This window comes from Ranitomeya variabilis, chromosome 1 (genome assembly GCF_051348905.1).
Source record: "Ranitomeya variabilis isolate aRanVar5 chromosome 1, aRanVar5.hap1, whole genome shotgun sequence".
Taxonomy (NCBI): Eukaryota; Metazoa; Chordata; class Amphibia; order Anura; family Dendrobatidae; genus Ranitomeya; species Ranitomeya variabilis.
In genome coordinates this window covers 385,917,254-385,933,821 of record NC_135232.1, presented here as the reverse complement: position 1 = coordinate 385,933,821, position 16,568 = coordinate 385,917,254, and the positions used below count along the sequence as shown (strand labels likewise).

The 16,568-nt window shown below is 45.6% G+C and overlaps 1 protein-coding gene across 1 annotated transcript in view; it reads right to left on the bottom strand.

Moving 5' to 3' along the window:
- The window catches only part of CEMIP2 (cell migration inducing hyaluronidase 2), a 142,917-nt gene extending 129,143 nt beyond the window's left edge, over positions 1 to 13,774 (bottom strand). The window contains exon 1 of the mRNA XM_077249053.1: positions 13,514 to 13,774. The gene's annotated coding sequence lies outside the window, so the exon portion shown is untranslated. The remainder of the gene's footprint in view (positions 1 to 13,513) is intronic.
- Between the last annotated feature and the right edge of the window lie 2,794 nt (positions 13,775 to 16,568).

Genomic DNA, 16,568 nt, shown 5'->3' with positions numbered 1-16,568 from the left:
GAATTGGAATGTGCGGGGTTAAAATTTCATCTCACAACATGGCCTATGATGCTCTCGGGGTCCAGACGTGTGACTGTGCAAAATTTTGTGGCTGTAGTTGCGACAGCGCAGATGCCAATCCCGGAAACACACACACACACACACACACACACACACACACACACACACACACACCTTTATATATTAGATGTGACCCGAGTATTATTTCCCACCTCTTGGCCAAAACACACTTGCTACTAAAGAGTACGTTTTACAGCCATCACTTTACACTGAACTTCCCTCATTTCCACAGGAAATTGCTTATAGCAGTTCTGCAGGCTTGAAAGCAAAAATTATATTATATTATTATTAGTGATGAGTGTACTCGTTGCTCGGGTGGTCTCCGAGTATTTGTTCGGAGATTAAGTTTTCATCGCGGCAGCTGATTGATTTTCAGCTATTAGTCAATTGATTACATGTGGGGATTCCCTAGCAACCAGGCAACCCCCACATGTACTTAGGCTGGATAGTAGCTGTAAATCATTCAGCTGCGGCGATGAAAACGTAATCTCTACAACACACTAACAAATATAACAAATACTGGGAGATCACCCAAGCGTGCTCGGGAAAACCCGAGCAACGAGTACACTTGCTCATCACTAATATATCGTGAACTGCAAATCTAACAGCAATTAACCAGAAAAATGAAAGCTTCTATAATGCAGTAGCATCAAACTAGAGCAGTAATCAATAGCGTCCTGTGAAGACCAGTCCACATGCCTGGACTGCCCTTGCTATAAGATAAAATGTACGTGTCCACATCTGGCACTTAAGTTGTCCTTGTATTCACTGGTGGACACAGACAGAAGAGTGCCCCTATACAAGACCAGTAAATGGACCCTTTTAAGTCCAACAGCTCCTCATAATGCACAATTCCACCTGTTGTAGGTGGAAATGGGCCCCCTTACCTCTTGGGCCCCTATGAGGCTGCACCAATGATATGTCCGCCCCTGCTTGTATTACATGGAGAACTAACCATACGTTGAAATGGCTGCCTTGTACTAGGACATCTTCTGGCTGGCTGTCACTGCAGCTGGCAATCTGTCACCAGGTTGCTACCACATCTGATGTAGGAGCAGAAACCGAGTACAGCAATGTATCACTTACTGGCCTGCTATCTGAGACTTGATAAAATGGTTTTTTTTTTGTTTTTTTTTTTATCTGCTACAGGATTTAGCAGTTCCCTAAATACAGAGTCCTTTATAAACACTCCCACACCACCGAGTGATGGCTTTCTACCCATACATAGTGGCGCAGAAAGGTGTCCATCAGTGGTGGGGTTATATAGAGCTCACGAACATGGAAGACTACATGGCAGCAGGTTTAATAGTTCTCCAGTGATAAAATCTGCTTTATTAGCAGGAGATTATCTAAACCACAGCAGCCAGCCTAGTATGCGATACGTTGCTGGAAACAGGGATCCTAACTCTATATCATACTGATCACATATTACAGTACATGGCAGATTCCCTTTATAGTCTATAGGGTGAAGGGACCTACACTAATCAGTTTCAAGAGCCATCAGAAAACAGATATGCTAGCTTCCAAATTTTCTTGAGGAGTCAGTGGTGGAGCCTGTAGACAAGCGTCACACATGTTTGAGTGGCTGTTATGTCGTAGGGTAGCCAATTTCCCTACAACAGATTCAGGGCCGGACTGGCCATCTGGAAAATGCCAGAAGGGCCTGTCTGGTTGTGGACTGCCTTGTCTGGTATGTTATTAACAGAATTGGTGTCTCAAGACACCCATACTGTTAAAAGCTGTGATGAAGCACAAAGTCGCTGACTCAGACACTTACCCCAGCAGGCCACATGTATCATTAGACATATTGGTCTTGTAGTAAATCTTTCTTTCCTCCATCCAGGGTAATATTAGAAATATATCCCATCTGGTGCTTGGGGATGGGGACACCATGGGCCTGTGTGATTTCAAATGCCAGGGCTGAATAGCCTCAGCCCGTACCTGATCAGATTACAGTATCTGGTGTACACACCATGCTTGCCAGAATGCACTAATGAGACAAGGCAGACGGTGTGTCATCACTTGTTACCAGCTCCAGTAATGACTAGATGCACACAGTGTATGGACTGAAATCCCACAGCTCCGTGACATTGTTTAGTGGCCGCTGCCAGGAACGGATGTGACCTGCAGTATCCTCAACTGAAAACAGGTAACTTGTGAGTGTGCCAAACCCACCCCCCTCCATGTGATGTCGATGACCTATCCTAAGAAAAGGTGATCTGTATCAGTAGTTGACAACCCCTTTAAGCCCAGAATGCAACAGCAATGTGAATAAACTCTGGACTGTAATAAAAACTAAAAACTGGATCCCCATGGGGGAGCATCAGCAAAAGACAAGTGATGCAATCTATTGGATGTTGGGATAAATGGCGTTCAGTGACATTGCAGCAGGACCATTCCATTTAAGGCTCAACGTAAACATACCCTGTGATCTTTAGGCTATGTGCCCACTTTGCGGATTCGTGTGCGGACTTTTCTGCACCGTTTTTGAAAAATCCGCAGGTAAAACGCACTGCATTTTACCTGCGGATTCCTATTGAGGAGCATGTGTAAAACGCTGCGTAATCCGCACAAGGAATTGACATGCTGCAGAAAATAATCCACAGCGTTTCCGTGTGGTATTTTCCGCAGCATTTGTACTGCAGATTTGGTTTTCCATAGGTTTACATGGTACTGTAAACCGTATGGAAAACTACTGCGAATCCGCAGCGGCCAATCCACTGGGAATCCACAGCCAAATCTGCAACGTGTGCACATAGCCTCAAAGAAGCACTCAACTTTTTTTTTTCCCAGTCCTGTCTATGTAATTGTGGCGCCCCTAGGGGTATTTGCCACAAAAATAGTTATTGACACCAAATACAAATATTAAAATAGCAAGACTGCACTACCATCTCCGGCCAGAAGGGGGAGCTCCAGAGACTCCCCTTGATCTATTCTGGTCTGAGAGAGGGACTGGCAGTTGTGTTGAGGAGCTGAAAGTGAGGTCGTATAACTGAACTCCTAACAGCCCTATGACGGATTATAGGCCTGTAATACCCATAGTAGGAAAAGAGGAATAGAGAAAAAGTACATTGTGAGAACCGGGTAGCAATAACCTCTACCCAGAATAGGGGCAGAGACGGATACCGGATCCGTGGCTATATTTATTATATATAATACATCAACCGGAAGGAAGTGAGGTGATATCGGCTTCACCAGGGTAAGACGCAGCAACAGACACAGAGTTCAGCAGTACTCCCAGAGGGGGTAAGCCGACAAAAAGGACTTGGGTTGACAGTCAAACCAGAGCACAGAAGAGACAGATTGGGTCGGCAGCCAGTTCACATACAGCAGCAGGGCCATACAGAAACTGCGCATAATAAGAGGTGGAAATCCTGACAGGGTCAGAGTAATTCAGAGTTCTTAAACAGACTCCGGTGACAGTACTGATTGCAATCCCCTTTGTGTTGAAGTAAACTGGTTAAACGTTTCAGCGCCTCAGTCTTTCATTTGGACAATAGCCATCGATCCAGGATCGGGGTCATCACAGCTGTGAGGACCTGCTGCTGATCAAGTAAGTGTCTGTTCCTTCATGATACCCCTTACACTGTGCATCGCCTGAGGCCACAGCACCGGGTCAAGCCACTAGTGACATCCCCCCTCAAGAGACGGACCTCATTGATCTGGTGCTGGGTACCTCGGTCTCCCAGGCGTTACATAATGTAGTGTAAGTGCGGTAATATAGTCACAGATCACAATTTTCCCACATCGCTCCACCCTTCTAGGCAACATGAGTGCTTGTCTTCTTTGCCGGCTCACACAGGGGTCATATGGGGTGGTGCCACTTTCTCAGTGCAAGCCTATGGAGTCCCTGAAGGGGCCTTCAGGCCCACACAAACCCCTGTGTGGTGAGGAGTGTCTTATTTGTGGTCATGAGACCTAAAAGAGGACTGGAGTGTTGCCAGAAACCAGGGAAGATGGTGATCAACAAGTAGCGTATATTAACTCACTTACAATACATCGTTAAAAATATATATAACTGTTGGGAATGCTTCTTAAGGTTCTGCTGAGTAAGGTATGGGATAATGGATGATTTGAGGCATGACTCCTTGTACAGAACGTGCCTCAACAACCCATAAATTACAGAGTCATTTCCTGAGGTTGAAAATTGAATTATTAAGGGAAATGGCAATGGTTTCCTCTTCGGAGAATGTGACATGCATTCTTGTACTGTCCAACATAGCTTTATCTTTAGGAGTGCTACTTGTGTAAAATTAACTAGTACAAAAAGTTAGTACACTTGGCCCTAGAGATTTGGGACAAGTACCTGACTAATCAACGGAAATTAGAATTACGCTATAATGGTTACTAAAGAGGCTGCAAAGGGTAAATTGTGCTGAAATTAAAGATCTATATTTTGTCATTTCTCATTCTCGGGTCCTCTTCCATAGGTCTAAGGCTGCCGTCACACTAGTAGTATTTGGTCAGTATTTTACATCAGTATTTCTCAGCCAAAACCAGGAGTGGGTGATAAATACAGAAGTGGTGCATAGGTTTCTATTATACTTTTCCTCTAATTGTTCCACTCCTGGTTTTGGCTTACAAATACTGATGAAAAATACTGACCAAATACTCAACGTGTGACGGCAGCCTAAGAGTGAGGGTTCTGCACAGGATCTTATTTGTTCCCAGCATTGCGCTTTTCTGGACAGAATTTAGATGTTGCTCCTGGGATCTGTTGTACCCATTTTCCCTACTTAGGAGCACTTGGAGCAGTGACCCCCTATCACCACTGGAATCACTGTTGCCTTCACCTTCCACATCTTCTCCAGTTACCCTTTGAGGCCCTGGTATTTCTCCAGCTTCTCATATTCCTTCTTTCTGATGTTGCTGTCACTTGGCACTGCCACATCTATATCATTGCTGTCTTCTGATCCTTGTTTACTATCACAATGTCTGGTTGGTCAGCCAGCACCTGCTTATCCATCTGGATCTTGAAGTCCCACCGAATTTTAGCCCTTTATTTTTCCACCACTTTCTCTGGAGTCTCCCACTTTGACTTAGGGGGACTTTACCCATATGCTGTGCAGATGTTCCTGTATACAATTCCTGATACTTGGTTGTGGGGTTCGGTACATGCTGTTCCTGCGTGCATAGTATGCACCTTGGGTCTTGTCTGGTATATTCCTGCTTCTATGGATCTGAGGAGTAAGATTTCTCCTTGTGGAGAGTGACTTAGCAGCTCTGGCTTGCCACGGCAATTTCTGTGAGTGAGTGAGTGAGAGAGCGAGAGAGCGAGAGCGATTAACTCTATAGCGCCACCTGCTAGATTTAGCGCTCTTACAAGTCACAATCAACCCTTTAACGAGTCGTGCAAAATGACTTGATAAAATTTCCCAGAGGAGCATTGCACGGTGAATAAGCCTCCTTACCTTGACAAGCCAGAATGTTACTCTCCACAAGGAGAAATCTTACCCCTTAGACCCCAATCCAGAGTCTCGCACCTAGCCACATCAGATCTCATACTTTGTTCTGACGAGGGCCAACAGCCCAAAACACAGTGTCTGCAAATTGAATTTCTGATTTGGCTTTTAAGTCATATCGCACGACTCGTTTCTAAAGGGTTGATTGCGATTTGTAGGATTGCTACTTCCAACAGGTGGCGCTCATAGTTCAAGTCCTCTCTCTCTGAAGAGGCAATTTGCATCCAAGAATCTGGTACATAGTGCTTGCTTTTGTGTGGCTATGATTAGAGCCTCTGTGCTGTCTCGGAGAACAGCTTTCTCCAGCCATTGGTAGGATTTCTCCCTATTAATCACCTCCATTATCTGTTAGTGGTACATCCCATGCAGCGGCTTGTCTTGCCATGGCACTTCATGTTCCTGTAAGCACCCCCCCTTCGTGGCGCAGTATGGGGGGGGGAGTCACATGGAACACGGACCCTGTGAACTATTTTGATTTGTTCTCTAATTTTAGACACCTGTTCTGTGAAGCACCACTTGGTTCACTTTGTTTATTGTGGGTCAAAGGTCAGCTTTTAGCTGTGTAGGCACAGATGATTGGCCTCGGGGAGACCAAAACATCTGTACACCGCGGAGACACCATCACGTGTTTCTCAACGCAGTGATCCAGAACACTGCCCGCATCCCTTATGGAAAATATGCAAATGCATGTAGGATAGCTGCGGAGACACCATCACATGTTTCTCAACGCAAGCAGTGAATAGCCAGACCTTTCCCCGGGAAGGAACAACCACGGGAAGGAAAACCACCTATGGATGGATACCATGCTTGGCATAGGTGGTTTCCTGTATTGGATGTTTTCCTTTATTGGATGCTGCCCTTCCCGTGGTTGTTCCTTCCCGGGGAAAGGTCTGGCTATTCACTGCTTGCGTTGAGAAACACGTGATGGTGTCTCCGCAGCTATCCTACATGCATTTGCATATTTCCCATAAGGGATGGGGGCAGTGTTCTGGATCACTGCGTTGAGAAACACGTGATGGTGTCTCCGCGGTGTTCAGATGTTTTGGTCTCCCCGAGGTCAATCATCTGTGCCTTTACAGCCTTTTACTAGGCACTGCTCCTAATAGCCAGATTCCTACTCCACACTGATGAGGGGCAAACACCCCGAAACAGCTGTCTGTGGATGGATACCATGCTTGGCATAGGTGGTTTTCCTGTATTGGATGTTTTCCTTTATTGGATGCTGCCCTTCCCGTGGTTGTTCCTTCCCGGGGAAAGGTCTGGCTATTCACTGCTTGCGTTGAGAAACACGTGATGGTGTCTCCGCAGCTATCCTACAAGCTTTTAGCTGTGTGTCACTAGTTGTTTCTGGTTTTATCCAGTTTTTTGGAGCTCTTTTTTTGCAATTTGATTAGCAGTTTGAATACAGAGAGGGAGAAATTTTGCTATAAAAATGCCAGTTTTCCTCAGTTATGCTCATTACAGCGTTTTATGATGAAAGAAGATCCCACCCTCCCTCCCTGATTTATATGTCATTTCCTTGTCGTGGCTGTTTGTGGGGGGGGGGGGAATTGTCCAGTATATGGGCGGATTGGTTCGGTTAAAGTTTATATGGTGTTGGTTTATTCTTTATTTAAGTTGTTCATTAACCCTGAATAAACACCACAACCACTGATTTCCAACTTGATTGTCCGAGTCTTATTTCTATGGGTTCTGTATTACCATGTTCTTCCTTCCAGATCTGTTGTTGTTGCTGACCTAGGCTCTCAGCATCACATCTTTTGGTGCCATTTTTATGATGTATTCCTGGATACTCCTTGATTTATCCGTGATGGTGGCTTGGATGCTTGTCAAGCCTCGACCACCCTCCTTTCTGTTGGCATACAATCTTTGTGTGCTAGACTTCGGGTGGAGATCTCCATGCATTGTGAGGAGCTTTCGTGTCTTCACATCTGCAGCTTCCATTTCTTCTTTTGGCCAGCAGGGTATCTGATAACTGGTAGGGCATATGTACTGATGGTGCGGATTTTATTCTTCCCATTGAGCTGGCTCTTCAGGACCTGTCTTACCCTTTGATGGTATTTGTATGTTGCTTCTTTCCTTGCCTCCTCATCATGGATACCATATCCCTGTGGGATTCTGAGGTACTTGTAGAATGTCTGTACATCTGCTATGTGCCCTGCTGGTAATTTCACTCCATCAGTCTTGACTACCTTGCCTCTCTATTACCAACCAGGAGCACTTCTTCACTCCGAAGGACATCCCAAAGTCTTCGCTGTAGATCCTTGTCAGGTGAATCAGTGAATTGAGGTCTCGTTCGTTTTTCGCATACAGCTTGATGTCATCCATGTAGAGGAGGTGGCTGATGGTGCTTCCACTTTTGAACTTGTATCCATAGCCAGACTCTGTAATTATCTGACTGGGGGGGTTCAAGCCTATGTAGAACAGCAATGGGGACAGTGCATCCCCTTGGTATATGCCGCATTTGAAGCTCACTTGTGCCAATTGTCTTGAAGTGACTTCCAATGTTGTTCTCCATAGCCCCATTGAGTTTCTGAGGAAGGTTCTTAATTTACTGTTGACACTGTAGAGAGCCAAGCATTCACAGATCCATGTGTGTGCCATTGAGTCATATGCTTTCCTGTAGTTATATAATTATTATATAGTACAATCAGTAAGACGTCTTTCAGACAGACGTTAGAAGGGGCATCACGATACTAGATGGGCCACACGGGGCCTGTTAGGAGAGCAGGCATGGCCCATTTTAACAACTACAACAATTGACATCACAATTAAGAAGCACATTCTTAAAACTGTAGTGTTCCTTCATTATTCCTCCTGGCTATTTATCATTCAGATAAAGACTGGGTGTAGGTGGTGTGACTCTACCCAGGCGAGCATCGTCTATTCAGTGCCAAACCACTTTTACCTTGAAAATGGGAGCTAATTTGTTCATACATTTCTTAGAAGGATTGACAGGGACAGCATATCAGGTCTGTACTCTAGTTACTTTCTTGGGTACAAATAACAGCTATGAAAAGAAGGAAAAAAAAAAAAAAAACACCTGTTCAGCTCTCTTCTACTGAATAGCTAAAATTAAAAAAATAAATATAAACCCTCAGTGATTCTCCAGGCAAGATTTTTTATTTTTTTTTTATTTTAAGAAAGATGGTGAACTCCCAGGGTCAATATTGTTGGATGTTAGATTAGAGACAGAAGATGACATGCAGGCATGGCTGACATTAAAGTTAGTTATGTGAATGCCTCCTTTAATGAAACTACACATAGAGTGACCGGACCACGAGTCATGAGTTGTAATGGTTTCCTTGAGGTCTGGCATACAGCCAGTACTGACAGAGTTTCTAAAGCAATTTTCTAATTTACTGTATATGCTCATCTACATACTGGAGGGGCAGAAGTGCACCAACATTTAGTGGAAACGGGATGTGCCCACGAACAATAATGCAGACTGTATGGTTCAGATTTATGATAGTTCCTCCCCGCAAACCTTGTACATTCAGGATTTCATCCCCTGACCGCCTTCCACCAGAGTATTATATCCTTATTACGGGAGCTGGCTATACACGAGATGTACATTCAGCACACAGTTCTCTACTGACCCGTACACTCACATCAGATGATCATAAGGATTCCGCTATCTTTCATCTAATGAGTATAAAGGCCTAAGGTCCGTCTGGTCCTTGGTATCAGAGGACTACAACTATAAGAAATGCTACGAAGTTTGCCTGGAACAGAAGCTGAATCAACTTCTTTCTTCCCTGTAGTTAAAATAACACATTAGGCAAGTATTAAAAAAAAAAAAAAAAAGTCACAACACCAGTATCAAAGATCTCTATGGAACATGTTTCAGATTGCCACCTTTAGCTTGACATTACATTTATACAGCTTCCCATGTCTGGTGTCCATTAGCCAGGTCTCGGTCCTTCTCAGCCCTTATTCACATTACGAGACTTGCCATATGGTAAGGTTTTAGTACTAGGAGGTTAGGACCATCTCGAATAGAGTCACCTTGACATGGTGGGATGGATATTATACTTTTTTGATCAAGATTATGTTAGCCAAGTATCCCATATTACTTTCATGCACTATTGCCATTTGCTTTAATTAGTTTTGTGTGTTTGGTGGCCGGTGTAAACACAAGCCTACACACCAACTTACGCTCCAGTTCATCTCTTTTAAGTTTGTGTTAGTCAGTCATTACATAATGACTAAAGATACAAGTCTGAAACAAGTTTCCTGGATATCTTTGATATTGGAGTTGCAACTCTTAGTACTTCTCTAATAAATGTGCTATTTTTAACTGAAGACCTTGACACTAAGGCCGGCGTCACACTGGCGTTTTAAACAGCCGAGTGCAATGCGATATTAAAAAATAAAAAAAAATAAAAAAATCGCATTGCACTCAGACCAATGTTAACATATGGGGCAGCTCCCAGCAGCCGACTTTTTGACGGCCGTTTTCTTCGGTCCGAGACAATCGCAGCATGCTGTGATTGTCTCGGACCGAGGAAAACTCTGGGCTCACACGCACCCATATAAGCCTATGGGTGCGAGTGAGACAGCGCACACCACTCGGACATCATCCGAGTGACGTGCGTTATAAGCAGACCCCAGCAATGGAGGAGATGAAGAAATTCATTTCTCCGCCTCCTCCGCAGCTGTGCTCCAATCCTCCCTGTGCGAGAGAATCGGAGCACAGACGCATGACACTCGGCTCCTGCTCTGCTGCGAGCTGGAACCGAGGGTCATTAGCATATCGCATCCTATGCTCTCACATCGGATGCAATACGCCAGTGTGACGCCGGCCTAACCCTTTTCCTCCCTGGCTTTACCTGTGCGTGCTTACAGGGGTGAACCAAGGAACAGTACACCTCGTATACGCAGGTAATACAGGTCAGTGTACACACCACCAAAATGTAATGCCAAATGGCAATGTACACATCAATTTTATAACAGATTTTGGAGATTACTTTTCATCAGATTTAGCATACAGGGGGTATGTGCAGAGACATTAGAAGTGCCAACCTGCCACATTACAAAGCAAACAGATCTCTTGTTCACTAAAGAGGGTTTTTGTTTGTTTTTGTTTTTTTAAACACAGCACTAAAGGCCCCGTCTCACATAGCGAGATCGCTAGCGAGATCGCTGCTGAGTCACAAGTTTTGTGACGCAACAGCGACCTCCATAGCGATCTCGCTATGTGTGACACGTACCAGCGATCAGGCCCCTGCTGTGAGATCGCTGGTCGTGTCAGAATGGCCTGGACCTTTTTTTGGTCGTTGAGGCCCCGCTGACATCGCTGAATCGGTGTGTGTGACACCGATCCAGCGATGTCTTCACTGGTAACCAGGGTAAACATCGGGTTACTAAGCGCAGGGCCGCGCTTAGTAACCCGATGTTTACCCTGGTTACCAAAAAAAAAAAACAGTACATACTCGCCTTTCGGTGTCCCTTGCCGTCTGCTTCCTGCTCTCACTGACTCCCGGCCGTACAGTGAGAAGTGAGAGCACAGCAGTGACGTCACCGCTGCGCTCTGCTCTCACAGTACGGCGGCTCAGTCAGAGCAGGAAGCAGACGGCAAGGGACCTGGACACCGAAAGGCGAGTATGTACTGTTTGTTTTTTTTGGTAACCAGGGTAAACATCGGGTTACTAAGCGCGGCCCTGCGCTTAGTAACCCGATGTTTACCCTGGTTACCCGGGTGCTGCAGAGGGACTTCGGCATCGTTGAAGACAGTTTCAACGATGCCGAAGTCGTTCCCCTGATCGTTGGTCGCTGGGGAGAGCGGTCTGTGTGACAGCTCCCCAGCGACCACACAGCGACTTACCAACGATCACGGCCAGGTCGTATCGCTGGTCGTGATCGTTGGTAAATCGCTAAGTGAGACGGGGCCTTAAGAGCCGCCATTATTAGTAGGATATGCCATCTCGTAAGAAAGAGCTTAAAAACCAACAGTGCTGGAAAGATAAAAACAAGGGCTCCTATTGGCCACTGCAAATGATAAAAAAAAAAATTGTATATTATATACATAAACACACACGGCCCAAAATTTTAATCTGTAAGATTAAGAAAGACAAAATAATAAAAAATTATAATGTAAAATATATATATATATATATATATATATATATATATATATATATATATATATATATATATATATATATATACATACACACACACGCACACACACATACACACACACATATACATATACACACACGCTGATTACAGCAACTTGTACTCCAGTAACCGTGACGTTCTTGTCAGGTTTGGCCAACATTTTATTAATTGTGAAGAAACGCACATCTGCAAGTCATTTTGGGTAAAGCATTCTGTCCCGTGCCATCTGAGCAATACTTGTGGTGAAGAACAAGGAGCCAGGCTGCCAAGAACCAACAGGACTGGATCCATCTGAGCTGGGAGACATATAGAGAACGGATTACACACATATGGCTGAAAGGCTCACTGGACGCACACTTTCCCCCTCGGGCCGCAGATGGGAGGTAGAGCATGTGCCCGGTTTCTCCTTACAGAGTCTTTGGCACAGATGAAAGCCAAACATTGTACTCAGCCATTTTATTCGGTGCCATAGACCTCTCCATTGAGCTGAGCACCAGCCCAGATCTAGCATTTGTCAGCCATGGAGAGGATCAGCCATAGAGGCTTAGGGCTGGAGTACCCCTTTAAATTCTACAAGGGCAGTACAGGTGCAGAACAGGAGCATCATGACACATTTACATTGGGGACCATTCTGATTGGAAATCCTGTTTGTCCATGATGTGAACATTCAAGTCTACACCATTATGAAGAGCAGCCTCACGCACCAAAATTTGGCACAAAAGTCACACAGGAAGATCTGATCACTGTGGCAACCATACCACTCCCAGAGCATATCCCTCCAGATGTCCCCAAGAGGGTCAGCTTCCCGAGCATCTGAGGATGCTAGGACGTCCGCAGACACAGCACGACACCTTGTTGGGCAGGATGCAGACCTCATGTGATTACTTATCGCTAGTGATGAGCGAGTGTACTCGTTACTCGGGTTTTCCAGAGCACGCTCGGGGGTCCTCCGAGTGTTTGTTAGTGCTCAGAGATTTAGTTTTCATCACCGCAGCTGAATGATTTACAGCTACTAGCCAGACTGAGAACATGTGGGGGTTGCCTGGTTGCTAGGGAGCCCCCACATGTACTTATGCTGGCTAACAGATGTAAATCATTCAGTTGCGGCGATGAAAACTAAGTCTCCGAGCACTAAAAAATACACGGAGGACACCCGAGCGTGCTCTGGAAAACCCGAGCAACGAGTATACTCGCTCATCACTACTGACAGCATGACTAAGAAATATTTCACTTTCAGGCAGGAGGTCACTTTGGTTTCTGGTGAGAACCATTATTAGCCACCACAAGGGTTAAGTGTCCCCCAGCTTCCTGTGCAGCATGTATATGGGAGGGAAGCTTGGTGACAGCACCATGACACATTACATCCCCATGACAGGGTGAGGCAGTGTCACCAGGACAGAACCCTGTAGCTGTAGACTGTGCTGCACCCTCAGGCAGGGGATCCACTCCTAGTGCCCAAAGGTAGAGGGTCCTTGGACAGACTGCTCTTAAAGGGACAGCAACAAATCACCCATTTCTATTGTGCCCCCTTATTATGTCCCCAGACTAGGAGCGCTGCTGATTTCCTGCAGTCCTTAGTGGGACCACTGACAAGAGCAGCCCCCGCCCCCACCATCACTGTTCTCCTGCCACACACACGATGAAGGCAGCTCTCACACAAAGACAATCACATGACAGTCAGCCAACCACAGCCCACACTCACATTCCAGCAGCCAATCACATCACAACTTCTAAAGTCAAACTTCCCAACAGCAATAAAAGCTGAGCGCCGATTGGCCGCTTGGGACGAATGGTCCAGTTTGTGTCCGCGCTGTACACGCGAGGCCGGTGGCTTCTGTCCCCACAGCCGGCAGTGCCACGGTGCTTACCGGGGTCTCACATGTGCAGAGCGCCGGGTCCTGTCCTCCCGTCCATGGCACCGGTTGCTGTGTAGGTGGAAGAAGTTTTCCGGGCAGAAATGACGTCTCCGCACAACTCTCCGCCCCGACCTGCCGGCGGCTCCAGCACAACAAAAGCGCAGCGGGGGATATCAGTGTATTGTGCAGCCCCGGCTGTGCCCAGTGCCAGTATCGGGAGGAAACGGAGGCAGACTACGGGAAATCACATCCTCTCTCTGCCCGAGAGTGCGGACTGTGCCAGCCCCGCTACCATATATATGTGTGCTGTGCGGGCGGACTGAGGGCGGAGCCTGCGCTCACCGGGCAGCGCGCCCCCTGCTGGAGGCCGGTGCGGTGCACTGCCACCCGACCCTCTAGGACAGCCCGTGCACAGCACTACCTGAGCTGCACTGGGGCTGCCCTGTATGTGTCACAGCTCATGTGGACGGCGCTGAGAGCCGTGCCCTATCATATGCTGCGTCCCTGAGCTCATCGCCACCGAGGAGTGAGGGCTGGAATGTGGCACCACCACAGGGCCAATGGAAACCCCAAAGTTATCTCCGTACATTAGAATAATTAACAAAAACATCTGCAAAGGCTTCCTAAGCGTTTACAAAGGTCCCTTAGTCTGTTTCAGTAGTCTCCACAATCATGGGGAAGACTGCTGACTTTACAGATGTCCAGAAGGCAGTCACTGACACACTCCACAAGGAGGGTAAGCCACAGAATGTCATTGCTAAAGAAGCTGGCTGTTCACAGAGTGCTGTATCCAAGCATATTAATGGAAAGTTGAGTGGAAGGAAAAGTGCGGTAGAAAAAGGTGCACAAGCAATCGGGATAACCGCAGCCTTGAAAGGATTGTTAAGAAAAGGCCATTCAAAAATTTGGGGGGAGATTCACAAGGAGTGGACTGCTGCTGGAGTCATTGCTTCAAGAGCCACCACACACAGACGTATCCAGGACATGGGCTACAAGTGTCGCATTCCTTGTATCAAGCCACTGATGACCAATAGAAAATGGCAGAAGCGTCTTACCTGGGCCAAGGAGAAAAAGATCTGGACTGTTGCTCAGTGGTCCAAGGTGTTGTTTACAGATGGAAGTACATTTTACATTTCATTTGGAAATCAAGGTGCCAGAGTCTGGAGGAACAGTGGAGAGGCACACAATCCAAGCTGCTGGAGGTCTAGTGTGAACTTTCCACAATCAGTGATGGTTTGGGGAGCCTTGTCATCTGCTGGTGTAGGTCCACTGTGTTTTATCAAGACCAAAGTCAGCGCAGGAAATATTAGAGCACTTCATGCTTCCCTCTGCCGTCAAGCTTTTTGGAGATGGAAATTTCATTCTCCAGCAGGACTTGGCACCTGTCCACACTGCCAAAAGTACCAATACCTGGTTTAAAAACATCAGTATCACTGTGCTTGATTGGCCAGCAAACTTGCCTGACCCTAACCCCATAGAGAATCTATGGAGTATTGTAAAGAGGAAGATGAGAAACACTGGACCCAACAATGCAGACAAGCTGAAGGCTGCGATCAAAGCAACCTGGGCTTCCATAACACCTCAGCAGTGCCACAGGCTGATCGCCTCCATGCCACGCAGCATTGATGCAGTAATTGATACAAAAGGAGCCCCGAACAAGTATTGAGTGCATTTACTGAATATCCATTTTAGTAGGCCAACATTTCAGATTTGAAAATCATTTTCAAGCTGGTATTATAAAGTATTCTAATTTACTGAGATAATGACTTTTGGGATTAAGCCATAATCATCAACATTACCAGAAATAAACACTTGAAATAGATCACTCTGTTTGTAATGACGCTATATAAGGCTGGTTTCACACTTGCGTTTTTATCTGCATGCGTTTTTAAAAAAAACGCATGTGTGAAAAAACGCATGTAAACGCGGTAAAATGCATGCGTTTTTTAGACGCATGCGTTTTTATAGAAAAACACAAGAAAACAAGAAAAAAACAAAAAACCCTAACCCTAACCCTAACCTGAAATGCGTGGCACTGAAATACGTTTATATACGTATATAAGTGCCACGATATTTCAGTGGCCACGTACATAAGTGCCACGAATATAAGTGCCACGTATATAAGTGCCACGTATTTAAGTGCCACGTATTTAAGTGCCACATATTTCACGTAAATGCCACGATATTTCAGTGCCACGTATAACCACGTAGTTATAGTATTTACAGTACGTAAAAACAGCAAATGTATAATTCTAATAACGTTAGAATAAATTAACAGATCCCACCAAATTTATAGGAACATAGCTAGAGTAGGAATTAAAACGTAACCTTTAATATATTACGATGTAAAATGTAAAACACAAAAAAACAAACAATGTCACCCCAGTGAAACCTAAAATGGTACTAGATGATGTAACCTGTTTGATACAACACCATCATGGGTAGTACCACAATAAAGTATTGATGAGGACAGCCGTTATAAGAATAAAGTGTGCTGTCCCACACTCACAAGATACCTCTAGTGTATAACAGCAGCGCACAATCGTGCCAAGATGTCTAACTAGATGACCTTATTTATATAGGTATTAGCAGGTATCATAAACAATAATGAAAGGGAGGGAGGGGGGTAAGAGAAACAGGTGGAAGTCATGAACAACAAATATGTCAAAAAGGAACAATCTCACCAATTCCCGGAGGTCAATGACATAAAAGGCCCACAATTCGCTAGAGTGGAGAAATCCATACGAGCAGCGTTGTCGGGAGACAATACCCTGTCAATCCCTAAGGGGCTATCAATAGACCTCAAAACCCCAGCTCCCGCCCTTACAAGGGCAGTCCACAGCTACCCCTAAACAAAATCATGCCCTGCACTCTCCCTACTGGTGTGTCCCAACGCGTTTCTTCACAGGCTTAATCATCAGGGGACTGCCTGCTTGGGAGATAAAGTGCACGAGTGCTAAAGGTAAGGACATCAAAACCTGCCGCCCTCCTTAGTATAACATGGAGGGCGGCAGGTTTTGATGTCCTTACCTTTAGCACTCGTGCACTTTATCTCCCAAGCAGGCAG